A 12,389-nucleotide genomic window follows, 5' to 3' on the forward strand; every position below is an offset into this window, starting at 1 on the left:
TAACTAATAGATATTTTTAAAATATTTAAACGCAAAATAGAAGACTACATTATTCCCGAGGGCAGAAAGTCCCTTATAATGAACAAAAAGTTTCTTTTGTAATATATATTTAAAATTAAAAATCAGACTATTTTTTTTCACCCCTGTGACTTATTAAAATAAATATTATAGAAGTTCTCAAGGACTTTCGACCATGGATAATACAGTAATATTTCTTTCTGCGTTTAAATTTTTTAAAAATACTTAAGGTTTTCTCAGTATTCGAAAAAAATGAACGCATTTAAAAATAATTCGAGCGAAATTTTTGCGCATATGCTCTCAGAAAGGCTTAAAATACTATAAATTTTTGTAATCAGTATTTCAATAGCTATTTATGATATAAGTGTTAAAAGTACACGTTTAAGGCACGTATGTGAAAGTTTGCAGAATGAGCGACAGCGAGTTCTGCAATTCACATGAGTGCCTTAAAAATGCACTTTTTAACACGCATATCATGCAATATTTTTTCTACAAACGTAATTACAGGACAATATCTACAAAAACTTTTACTTGAACTTGACTGACATTCCATTTTTATATTTTTTTGACATTACATCAAAATTGCCTATACGATCAATACGAATTGCAGTGCCATAAAAATTTTAAAGCACTAGTGCCTTAAAGCAGCGCCGGATAAAGGGGCGGGCGAGCCGGGCGACCGCCCGGGGCGCCAGAATTTGGGGGCGCCAAATTTTGAGAGACGCTGATATATAAATATAATATTTACCCCCCTCCGTGGCTCAGTGGTAAGAGCGCCTGCCTTTGGATCGAAAAAATCCGAAAGGTTGTGGGTTCGAATCTCACCAGGGTCGGAAATTTTTCATTTATTATAAATTAATAAATGAATATAGTTTCTGTCCTCGTGGGATCGGTTCTCACCGGAGGGACCGCAGACGTTCGGATACAATTAGCGTCTCTTTGCAAAGACAATGACGTCGACATTGCAAAGTAACAAGCCACTTACTCAACACCCACACTACTTACACATGACACTAGGTACCTAACTGTTCAAAATTACCGTACCTACCATGCCAATGGCCATTAGTTGTCGAGGCATTAGCTAAACAAAAAAAAAAATATAATATTTTTTACATTCACTATTTTTTTGGACTTTATAGATTATCTTTGGGCTAAGATTACTCCTAAGACAATTAATATTAAATAATTGTAACAATAAGAAAACTATTTCTAGCTCACAAAAATTCTCTAATAAAAATAATGCAACCTAAAAACTGTTATGGCTTTTAAAGGTCATTTTTGTCAGGTAATACCTATCACTTTTATGGTATTACAATGTTATACATACATACTTAAAATACACGAAGATCAGATTTACGAAGTATCAACAAATTTATGAATAGTCAGTGATATTATTATACTGCTACTTGTCATTATAGCCTCAATGGTTAGATAGTTTTGTCTTCCTGTTCTGTAAACTTTGCTTTATCAACATTGTCGTGTGTCCGTGGGTGTGTAATTTGAAATAAAAAAAAAACAAACCAGGTATATCTATATGAATTAGAATTGACAAGTTCTTTTTCATAATATGAATATATAGAAATTTATTTCGAATACTTTGTACGCGTTAAGATGTTTCACTTTTTGCATAAAAACGGCACGAACGACGTATGAAAAAAAGGAATAATAGATTTTTGTATATATCATAAATTGAACGAGTAATTCCAAAATGATTTGTTATTTGAAATATCTCAGTGGCGTACTATGTTTTTCTTTAAAAAAATTCATACCATTTCAACAGTAGATATAAAATTATTAATTTTATGTCAAAAAATGCGCAATAATTACCTCTTAAAACACATCAAATTTCATTTGCATATCTGAACCGGTTTTAGAACAATAAAGAAATCGTCAGTTTGTAAGAAAAATGTCAACACCCCATATCTCGGAAACGAAGTATTTGCTGACATACGCTTATAGAGCAAACTGTCATTATTTTTTCATATAGAATTACCCTTTAAAGTTTGTTGCATTTATTTAGAAACATCCTGTTTTTTCTTGACCACCCTGGATTTCCATAGTTTTTCCTGTATTATTTCACTTGACCGTTATTTTCAGTTCTTTCTGTTTTTCCAGTCCTGCAGGTTTCTTTTCTAATATTGCTTCGTCCATTTTATCTCTAAAAGATTTTCGGGGTCTGTCTCTCTTCCTTCTTCCTATCGGGCTCCAATCTGTTATTCTGTTTATCAACGATTTTGGTCTGCTCTTCTGCCATGTCCGTACCAGGTTAATCTCTTTTGTTCTATGTTGTCTATTATCCCTTGAATTCATTACCATTATTTTCTTAATCTCTATGTTATTTATTCTATCCCTTCTACAGCTTCTACTTAGGTATTCGATCTCTGTTGCTCTTATTTTGCATTTGGTTTTCGTATTTTTTATTCAATTTTCACACCCATTATTCAGAATACTTTTTGTCATGGTGTTATATTATATTCTTCTTTTTGTTTTTTATACTGATGTTCTTATCCCACAGTACCGGGTTTAATTTTAGTATGCAGCATATTGTTTGTCCTAGTAACTCGATACCTAAAACCATAGCTTGGTTCTATAGGTATCGAGTCATAGAGATAATAAAAAGCTCATGAGATAATAAAAAAAAATAATGAATGATTTTATTTGAATTTGCATAGATGATTGTAAGGCCAAGGATATCACTACGGCTCTAAAAGGAAGAGAAAAAATAAAGATGTGCAAGCTCGCGTTTGCAAAGAATATCCGCATGTTATTTTATGCTAAGTGGATGCCACTCTCTCAATTTAGTTATTGGGGATGCAGCTATATCTTGCGCACAATCAACATGTTTTTTGGTCTTGTAGAAGATTTATACACACTAAATGATATAAATGAGTCAGATTAAATAAATTATTAGACGAATTTTTTACTAAGCAACAACATTTTTGTTTAATTTAGTAGTATTTTGACAACGACACCCAATTTTGGGCGTCGAAACGATAATAAAATTATTTTTTTCAATTTAATTGTGGCTTATTTTCCATCTAAATAGTTATTTATACACATTTTTTACTGGTTGTTGATAATGTGCATTTATCTTTTACCTCGCTTCTTCGTCGCTTGAACTTAAAATGTGCTCGCTATGCTATGCCCTATGTTGGATAAGTTGTAAGTAATAACTATCCTACTATTTTTTAAATAAATATATTTTTACATAGTTCTTTATGGTAAAATTTTGATTTTTTCCTATTTTTTTTATATTTGCAGTAAATTTGTATATTCTTATATGAAGGGGCGCCAAATTTTATTTTGCCAGGGGCGCTCAGAACCCTAAAACCGGCCCTGCCTTAAAGTAGCATTTTTAACGCACGTATGGAGTTCTAAAAATTGCATTTTTAACACGGTTGTAGAAAAAAGCCTTTAAATGAGGTGTCACATGATGTACTTACTTTCCTATTTAAAAAAATCAAAGTTGTGCCTGTCACCTGAAGAAGAGGGATCGCGTAAAGTTCGAAACATTTACGCTATAATATACTATGATTATTTTAAAAATCGACCTATCCGAGCGTTTTTCTTATGTGCTAAAAATAAATAAGTTAATAAGGGGGGTAAAACTTATTCCAGCGAACTGTATTTGTAACAACCAAGGTAGGGATGGCGGTTGTTGAACAAAAAACCGGTTTTCGGTTATACCGGTTTTTTACTTACGGTTTAACCTGGCGGTTATAACTGGTCAAAAAAAGCGGTTGTTCCAAAAACCATTTTTCGGTTTTTTTAATCAGAAGCAAATACTCGATAGGTTATAATGTTAATATAATGTTATGTGTTACATAATATTGTGTTTTCAATTTTATCAATCAAAGGCAAAATAAAAATTAAATTAATTTTTTTTTAATAACGCGGGCACATAAATTTGATACACCCTGTATATTGATCTGTAAATATTTATTAGAATTTAGTTTGGATGTAAGTGGATTTCTTTTTTTAATGAGCTTTCCGATGAACCATTAAAGACTTTTGTGAATAATTAAAGTGAAAATAACGATGTATTTTGATTTAAAATGGAAAAAGATTGTTTAGGGTAGAGGTAATTATCAATTTCTAGAAAAGTGGTTTTAGGAGAAAGTTTGGAATTTTAGTATCTTTGTTTCAACACGAGTAAATGTTGTATAGTTCTCAGAAGGTAATTAGGATGGTCGGAATGGTTTTGAGGGTGACTGTTTTGTTTGTCGAATGGAAAAGTCGATGTTTCAGATTCTTGGCAACGTGGAAGGGGAAAAGTAGTTTGAATGATTAAGAGAGTTTGAAGGGGAAGTCATTATGTTTTTGGCATCGCTGAGGACCGGTTCGACGTTTTAGTGGATAGATAGTTAGCAGATACCAGTGGCTGTTTGATAGTGGAGAATAGTGTTGAAAAGTGGAACGAGAGACAGATCAAATTGAGACGAAATACCTCTTTGATTCTGTATTATTGTGAGAAGGAGAGCAGAGAATTTTTGGAGTTTTGTTTGAATCGAGTACGTGTCAAAAGAGGCCCGGCTTGTTGGAGAATTGGTGCTGGTATGCTGATAGTTTTGAAGCTGGAGAACGGAGAGGGCTTTGATGAGTAGCCTTTAACATAGTCAACGAGGGAGAACTGTTTTGGGTCACGAGAAGACATCAGAGTGAGTGAAGCAAAAGGTCAGTCAACTTATGTGAAAGATATTTTTATGTTCGGAAACTAAAATTTTGAGTAAAAGGCATATGAATTAAAATTCCAATATTTCTAAAAGTAAATAGGAAGTATAGCTAATCTTGCGAATACATAAATTTGTTTTGTTTAGTTTGTTTTACCAAAGTCATCGGGAACAAACCGATAAATTGTTTTTTTTAACTCTAATAAATTTAAGTGGTAAAAATTTCATTCGGACATCTGTGTCCACAGGTTTTTAGATTCGATAGATTTTAGAGTATTGATTTTGATAAATAAAAGACAATTTTGTATGTTTATTTTAATATTTTGCTTTATTTCTTTTCCCTATTTTATCCCGATTAGGATCAACTAAGAGATACTGAACCCACGAGAGAAGATAAGTATAACGTGAGATAATTTAGATTTTTTTTATAGTATACAAAGGCACCCTGAGATTTTTTATTCATTTTTATGTATGATTTGCGACAATTAAATAATTAATCAGATAAATAATAATTAATATATAATTAATAAAAAGCAGATCATAACAATACATTTATATTGCAATTCAGTTTGCTCAATTTTCCTCCCGAAAAATTCCCCAACCAATTCAACCTATAAAAATTTTCCCATGTGCTTTCAAATTACCCTAAAAATGGGCGAAAGTACCCCAATCTGGCATCTCTGATTCGTCGCTCGTTGTAGACGGCGTCGGTGTATATTGCGTTGTCAATTGGGATATTCCCAAAACTCCCAAAAGTGATGATCCTACCGATCTACCGACATGTCCCTAGGATCTATCGAGTTTAAAAAAATATCCAAATGACATATTTTACTTAAGAGGAAACAGTAGCGATCAACAGGTAGCGAAAACGCGTTCCAAGATTGCGGCTGTAATTTTGAATATTTTTTCGAGATATGTGGCACACGTATTCGTAATATAATAAAGAATGGCGGTACAGAGCCCAATTTAAAAAATATATTAATATGTGGAAATTACTCTGTAATTAAATACAATATTAAAAAAACGAGCCTGTACCGCCACTAAGAAGAACAAAAAAATACATTTTCTTCAAATAAACTTTTTTATCCGATGGAACTACTAAAATTTTTTATTTCATTAGTAATTCCAAAATGACACAAAATCTAGGCATCTGATAAAAAAGTTTATTTGAAGAAAGTGTATTTTTTTGTTCTTCTTAATGGCGGTACAGACTCGTTTTTTTAATATTGTATTTATTTACAGAGTAATTTCCACATATTAATATATTTTTCAAATTGGGCTCTGTACCGCCATTCTTTATTATATTACAAATACGTGTGCCAAATATCTCGAAAAAATATTCAAAATTACAGCCTCAATCTTGGAACGCGTTTTGGCTACCTGTTGATCGCTACTGTATCACCTTATTCGATAAACCAATTCATCATTTATTGCCATCAAAAAATTTCAGTAGGTAGTATTTTTTAACACATTTGTATAATACCTTTCATTTCCTAAGAATTATGTATTATTTAAAAATTACATAATGGAGATTCCTAATCGTATTTCGGTATTCACATTTCATACAAGAGTCTCAAAGTACTCAAGTATAAACAATTTTTAGATGATTTTGGGAATATCGATTTCAAGCAGATCACTTACCTTTTTATGTAAATATTCATGTGTTTCATAAAAGCTGATGTGACAATTTCGTCCAGTTCTTTATTAGTAAATAAAAGTTGAATTATGGTTGTTTGGATTAATAATTACTTCGCATATTATTTATAATACATATATAGTAGGGGAGCAAAGTATGCTAAATGTGCAGTCACTCGAGCGCTTTGGGGACCTATTGGGTTGTGATTATTAGGTTCTAAAACCAAAAAAGTTAAGTAAAATTTTCCATTTTAGTGGGGACTTTCCATATTTTAATTTAATTTTCCATTTCCAACACCCGTTTTCTCCGATTATAGCGCCACCTATCCGTAATTAGAAAAAACGTTTCGAATAAAAGTTGCTTATTTTTACGCAAAGAATCCAAATCTGAAATAAAAAAAAGGAGTTCCTATTTAAGATTTTAAAGTAACCCCCCCCCCCCACCTCCGTGGGGTCGTGTTTGGTACCATTCGATAGATTTCAGAAAAAATATTCAGAAATTGTAGTGTATTACCTATAAGAAGTTACCGTTAAGCCGGGTCCAGACTATGTAACAAAACATGTTAAATAACAAAGTTTTGTAACTTGTTACAAAATTTTAAATAAACAAGTTTTAAAACACAGTGTTGTATAACATTTTTCTGGTTATATAGCATGTTTTATGTTATCCAACAGATGTCGGTAAACATCAAAGAAAGTTATAAAACCGCACCGCGACTGATCTACACCTAAAAACATGTTATTGAAACATTTCTCTGGCATAGTACCTACGCGAGCAGCAACCGTTGGAGTCATATCGCCTTGTTCATTCTGGAGTGATTGTGCTAGATTTTTCTTTGCTCTGTTCACGTAGGGTTATTTACGCGATGAAATTGTCGAAAGAACTGACTACTCATTTAATTGAGCTATTTCGTAAGTAACGAGTATTATGGGATTGCTATGGGATGAGCTACATTTATTGATTTAAGAAACAAATAAAAAACACGATGAATAGACTGAAATAGAAGTGAAAATAGATACAGAAACTGTAGTTAAAACTAATGCAATGCACGTACGCCTATAACTCAAGCCAACAAAAGAAAAGCAGTACGCGGAACCTTAACAGCAAATCGGTGCAAATCAACTCTAAATTTGACATAAATACTATTCTCTACAGAGCAGAGTGTTCAGACATAAAACCTGTAGCATTCACTTCATTCGCTACACAGATGCAGACTGCTTCATCAGCTACTCAAACAGGCACTCAATCATACAATATATCTGAGCCTTTCTATTCCGTCCACTACACCTACATCCGCTACTTCTCCAGCTACACCAATTCAAACAGACAGTGACACTCAATCATGAACAGGTGAAGACGATAATACTGAGGAATTAAATTCTACAGAAATGTTATACTTCCTCTCTGAAACAATGAGTAAAAAGTTTAAAAAATATGAGGCGTTCTTTGCAAAAACCCCATATGTCACTTTTTACAACATCGGAGATATTTAAAAAAAAGTTATTTAATTGAACCCTATTAAGTTTACGGAAATTCTCAAATTAGTGATTTATTATTTTGATGATTACACACAGTTTACAATATAAATAACATTATTTTTTCCTTTTGTTTATTTATGAAGGACATTTATTCATTTGACATATGGGGTTTTTGCAGGAATTTTTCATTAATTTATAGGAAAAACGATATTTACAAACCAAAATAAAAAATGAACGAAAAATGGTGTTTACTTATAATATCACGCAACACAACTATTCGAAGGATATTTAACCTATAAAAACCTACTGACAGCCCACGGTTCTGACAGCCAAGCGATAAAGTTTCCCGCAAAAACACCAATAACAACTATGGTTTTGAAGGGAATTGCGCTTGACATATGGGGTTTAGGCGGAATCGCCTATATTTTTGTCGCTTATATTTTGAACTACTGTAATTTTAATGCAAGTTTCTTACGCAAGGAACGTAGGTAATTAGTCCTTCAATCCATAGAAGCCATAAGTCCATTTCCGAAAAAAAAGGACAACTGGGGTTTTTGCAAAGAACGCCTCATATACTTTGCTAATAATATAACTGTTAATCTTTCTCTTACTGAAATTGCATCTCGAAATGTCTTTCCTGCCTATTTTATGGCCGATTTCATTTATAAGAAATTCAAAATCAGAACTTTCTATTCTTAAGAAGTTTTTAAAACTGCCATCACATTTAATGTCTCCTGTCGATGGGTCTATGTTATCTCTTTCCAGATCAGCTAAAAGAGCTGTACCACTACCTATATTTTGCTCGAGCTGTTAATGAAGGACACATCCAAAATATTAATTTAACACGCCGGTGTCGCCTCCACAATATTACACAAGCTGCTGTTGCTATGAAGAGATCCTGCATACTTATATGACGCAATTTTATATACTACCTAACCCACCAGCTATCCATCTAAAATGCTGCAAACTTTATGCTCATGTTGTTGTTTTGTTTTTTGTTATATAGTCTGGATACTCATGCTATTAACAAGTTACATAACAAAGTTGTACAACAAATTTGTTGTACAACTTTGTTATTAGCATGTTTTGTTACATAGTCTAGACCCGGCTTTAAAAGTTCCCCGTTTCAGGAAAAAATATTGTCTAAGAGCGATAGCCTAGTGACCTAGTGGGTAGACCTCGGATCTCGGATTCGTAAAGCAGAGGTTTCGATTTCAAATCCGGGGTGTGGATCTCCGATTTTTTTATTTATTGTTACTGCATTCATGTCTGTAGACAATGTTGCAATCTATTATGAGCACAATAAAAAAATATAGTAATAAAATAATAAATAAATATTTCAAAAAAAAAAACAAGAAAAAAAATACAATCACTGGAAGCGAAACTAAACAATACGGAAGAAATATAACCACTGGATTCGGAACTGGATATGGAACTGGATAATATTAGAAAACTGATATTATAATATGTAAGCACTACGAGCCTAGTAGGCCCATGGCTTGATGTACTATTCTTTTCCACTCCCTTTTGTCAGTCGCTTTTGTTTCCCAGTTCCTTAAGTTAATTCTTCTCATATCTTCTCTAACTCCATTACTCCATCGTGACCTCGGTCTTCCTCTTCGTCTTTTCCCTGCCAATGCACTAGATAGTACCATTCTGGGAATTCTAGATGGAATCATCCTCTGCACATGGCCCAACCATCTAAGTTTTTGCGCCTTAATTACTGCTAGTATGTTAGGATCTTGATAGAGCTCAGTTAGTTCCTTATTTGTTCTTCTTACCCATTGTCCATTTAAGTTTTCCCACCGAAGATTTTGCGCAGCATTTTCCTCTCCCAAACTAATAACAACTCTTGATGTTTTTTGTTGTGACCCATGTTTCAGAAGCATACGTTACTATCGGCCTTATTACGGTCTTGTAAGTTCTTAGTTTTGCTCTTCGTGATATATGTTTACTTCTTAACAACCCATTAAAAGCAAATATAGCGCGGTTGTCCGACATAATTCTCTTTTGTATTTTTTCTTCACAGTTAGGATCTCTTGTGAAGACAGTTCTTAAGTACTCAAATCTCTCAACTTCTTCGAATTTATACTGTGTTCCCTTCGCTGTTGTCATTGTTATGTATTGCCCCCGAACGAATTGCTTATTTGTCCATTCCATATACTTTGTTTTTGCTTCATTTATATACAATCCTTTGGTTGCTGCCCTCTCCTCGAGTTTCATGAGTGTTTCTATAAGTTCTATTTTGCTCCTAGCCAAGATTACCAAATCGTCTGCGAATGCCAAGCACTGATGTTTTTTGTGGTAGATCAGACCTGTTCTATTAATGTTTGATTCCTGTATAACCTTTTCTAGTAATATGCTAAACATTATAGGCGATAATGGATCACCCTGTCGCAGTCCTTGTTTGACCTCAAAGCTTTCTGTTATAGTATTGTTTATCTTGACTTTATCATACTGATATATCATACTGATATTGTTTAAAAACACTAATAATATATATATAAAATGTTAATCAATTTTATTTATTGTTATAAGAATCAAAGGTAAATATGATTAGGCGAATGAAGCCTTAGGTTTCGCAGTCAATATCCCAACCACGCACACATGTTGCAATCTATTTCAATACGGTTTATAGTACAAAATATACATTTAATATCAAAATAGTGGGATATATTTTTTTAGTTGAGGACACTTGGTCACATTGCATTGTTTCAGGATAAGGTGAAATATCTTCAATAAATGGAAAAAAGCATGTATGTCATATATTATAATACTTTCTATACTCTTAATATGTAGTCTCGTATAAATTTGTAGTGACATGATTTTAAGTAGGTATAAGAACAAGAAGCTTGCAACAATTTTCAGAGAAAATAGAAAACTAAAACTATTTTAAAATGATTATTCGAAATAAAACATATGCAAATATTCACTGTATTTGCCATCTAGTGGAATAACTGTAAAATTAAGTCAGTAAAAAAGGTACATTAAGTTTAATTAAATTAAGTAAATCATCTTGTATACTAAAATTAAGGTTCTAAAATTTTCATTTCAAAATGAAAATCGACAGGGGCAACAGTACCTATACTAAAATACACTCTGTATAGATAATTATGTCAATGTTAATAATACTGGATAGAGAATTGAATATCCTTTCAAATGAGCTAGCACACGCCCCTCTTCCCTATTTAAAAATAAGGGGTGGGGGAAATGGAAGGGAGGGGGTTGACAAATGACAGATATGTATGTACCGTAAAAACTGTGTTTCCCTTGGATCAAAAGTCGGGCTTTTATATTTATATGTTAAGTTCAATATAAATTTCACATAACTGAACTATCACTGTGTCCTCCATTTTGATTATTATTGTTCTCAACTAACGCTATTTTCAAAATTCTTGCTTTCCTATCCATCTTTAACGTAAATTATTAAAAAATATAAAACTATTTCTTTATTAACGCTAGTCTCCGATAAGGCTACCGTGATTTAATGCTGAGGTACTAAAATGTTATAAAATTAACAAACAGTACGAGCAAGACCAAAGAGTCCACATCTTCTTATAACTACAAGTGACTGAAACATCGAAACAATAATAATTCTTACTGTGTTATACAGAAAAAGGCAGTAGAAACGATTAATCTCATATTTATCGACAACACTGTATGGTCCTCACTTGATGAGCTGTAAGGAAATATACACGTAAAGTTGTCCTCACTTTGTGCGCATAACGAAAAAGTATATACAGTCTCACTTTAATAGCTGCGTATAATGGCCTCACTTGGGTGGCAATATACTTGAACAATACGGGGCACATATACGTAATTTTTTTTGTGTATACTCGTCATTTTTTAATTGCTATTTACTTGTCAAGGTCACTATGAAGAGTTGAAACGATTATGTCTACGTTTTCTACCGGTCCTCACTAAGTGCGCGTAATGTCAGGACCTCACTTTGATATCTGTGCATAACATTTATGCACAGATATCAAAGTGAGGTCCTGACATTACGCGCACTTAGTGAGGACCGGCAGAAAACGTAGACATAATCGTTTCAACTCTTCATAGTGACCTTGACAAGTAAATAGCAATTAAAAAATGACCAGTATACACAAAAAAAATTTCGTATATATGTCCCGTATTGTTCAAGTATATTGCCACCCAAGTGAGGCCATTATACGTAGCTATTAAAGTGAGACTGTATATGCTTTTTCGTTATGCGCACAAAGTGAGGACAACTTTACGTGTATATTTTCTTACAGCTCATCAAGTGAGGACCATACAGTGTTGTCGATAAATATGAGATTAGTCGTTTCTACCGCCTTTTTCTGTATAACACAGTAAGAATTATTATTGTTTCTATGTTTCAGTCACTTGTAGTTATAAGAAGGATGTGGACTCTTTATTCTTGATCGTACTGTTTGTTAATTTTATAACATTTTAGTACCTAAGCATTAAATCACGGTAGCCTTATCGGAGACTAGCGTTAATAAAGAAATAGTTTTATATTTTTCAATAATTTACAATAAAGATGGATAGAAAATCAAGAATTTTGAAAATGGCGTTAGTTGAGAACAATAATAATTAAAATGG

This window comes from Diabrotica virgifera, chromosome 6 (genome assembly GCF_917563875.1).
Source record: "Diabrotica virgifera virgifera chromosome 6, PGI_DIABVI_V3a".
NCBI lineage: Eukaryota > Metazoa > Arthropoda > Insecta > Coleoptera > Chrysomelidae > Diabrotica > Diabrotica virgifera.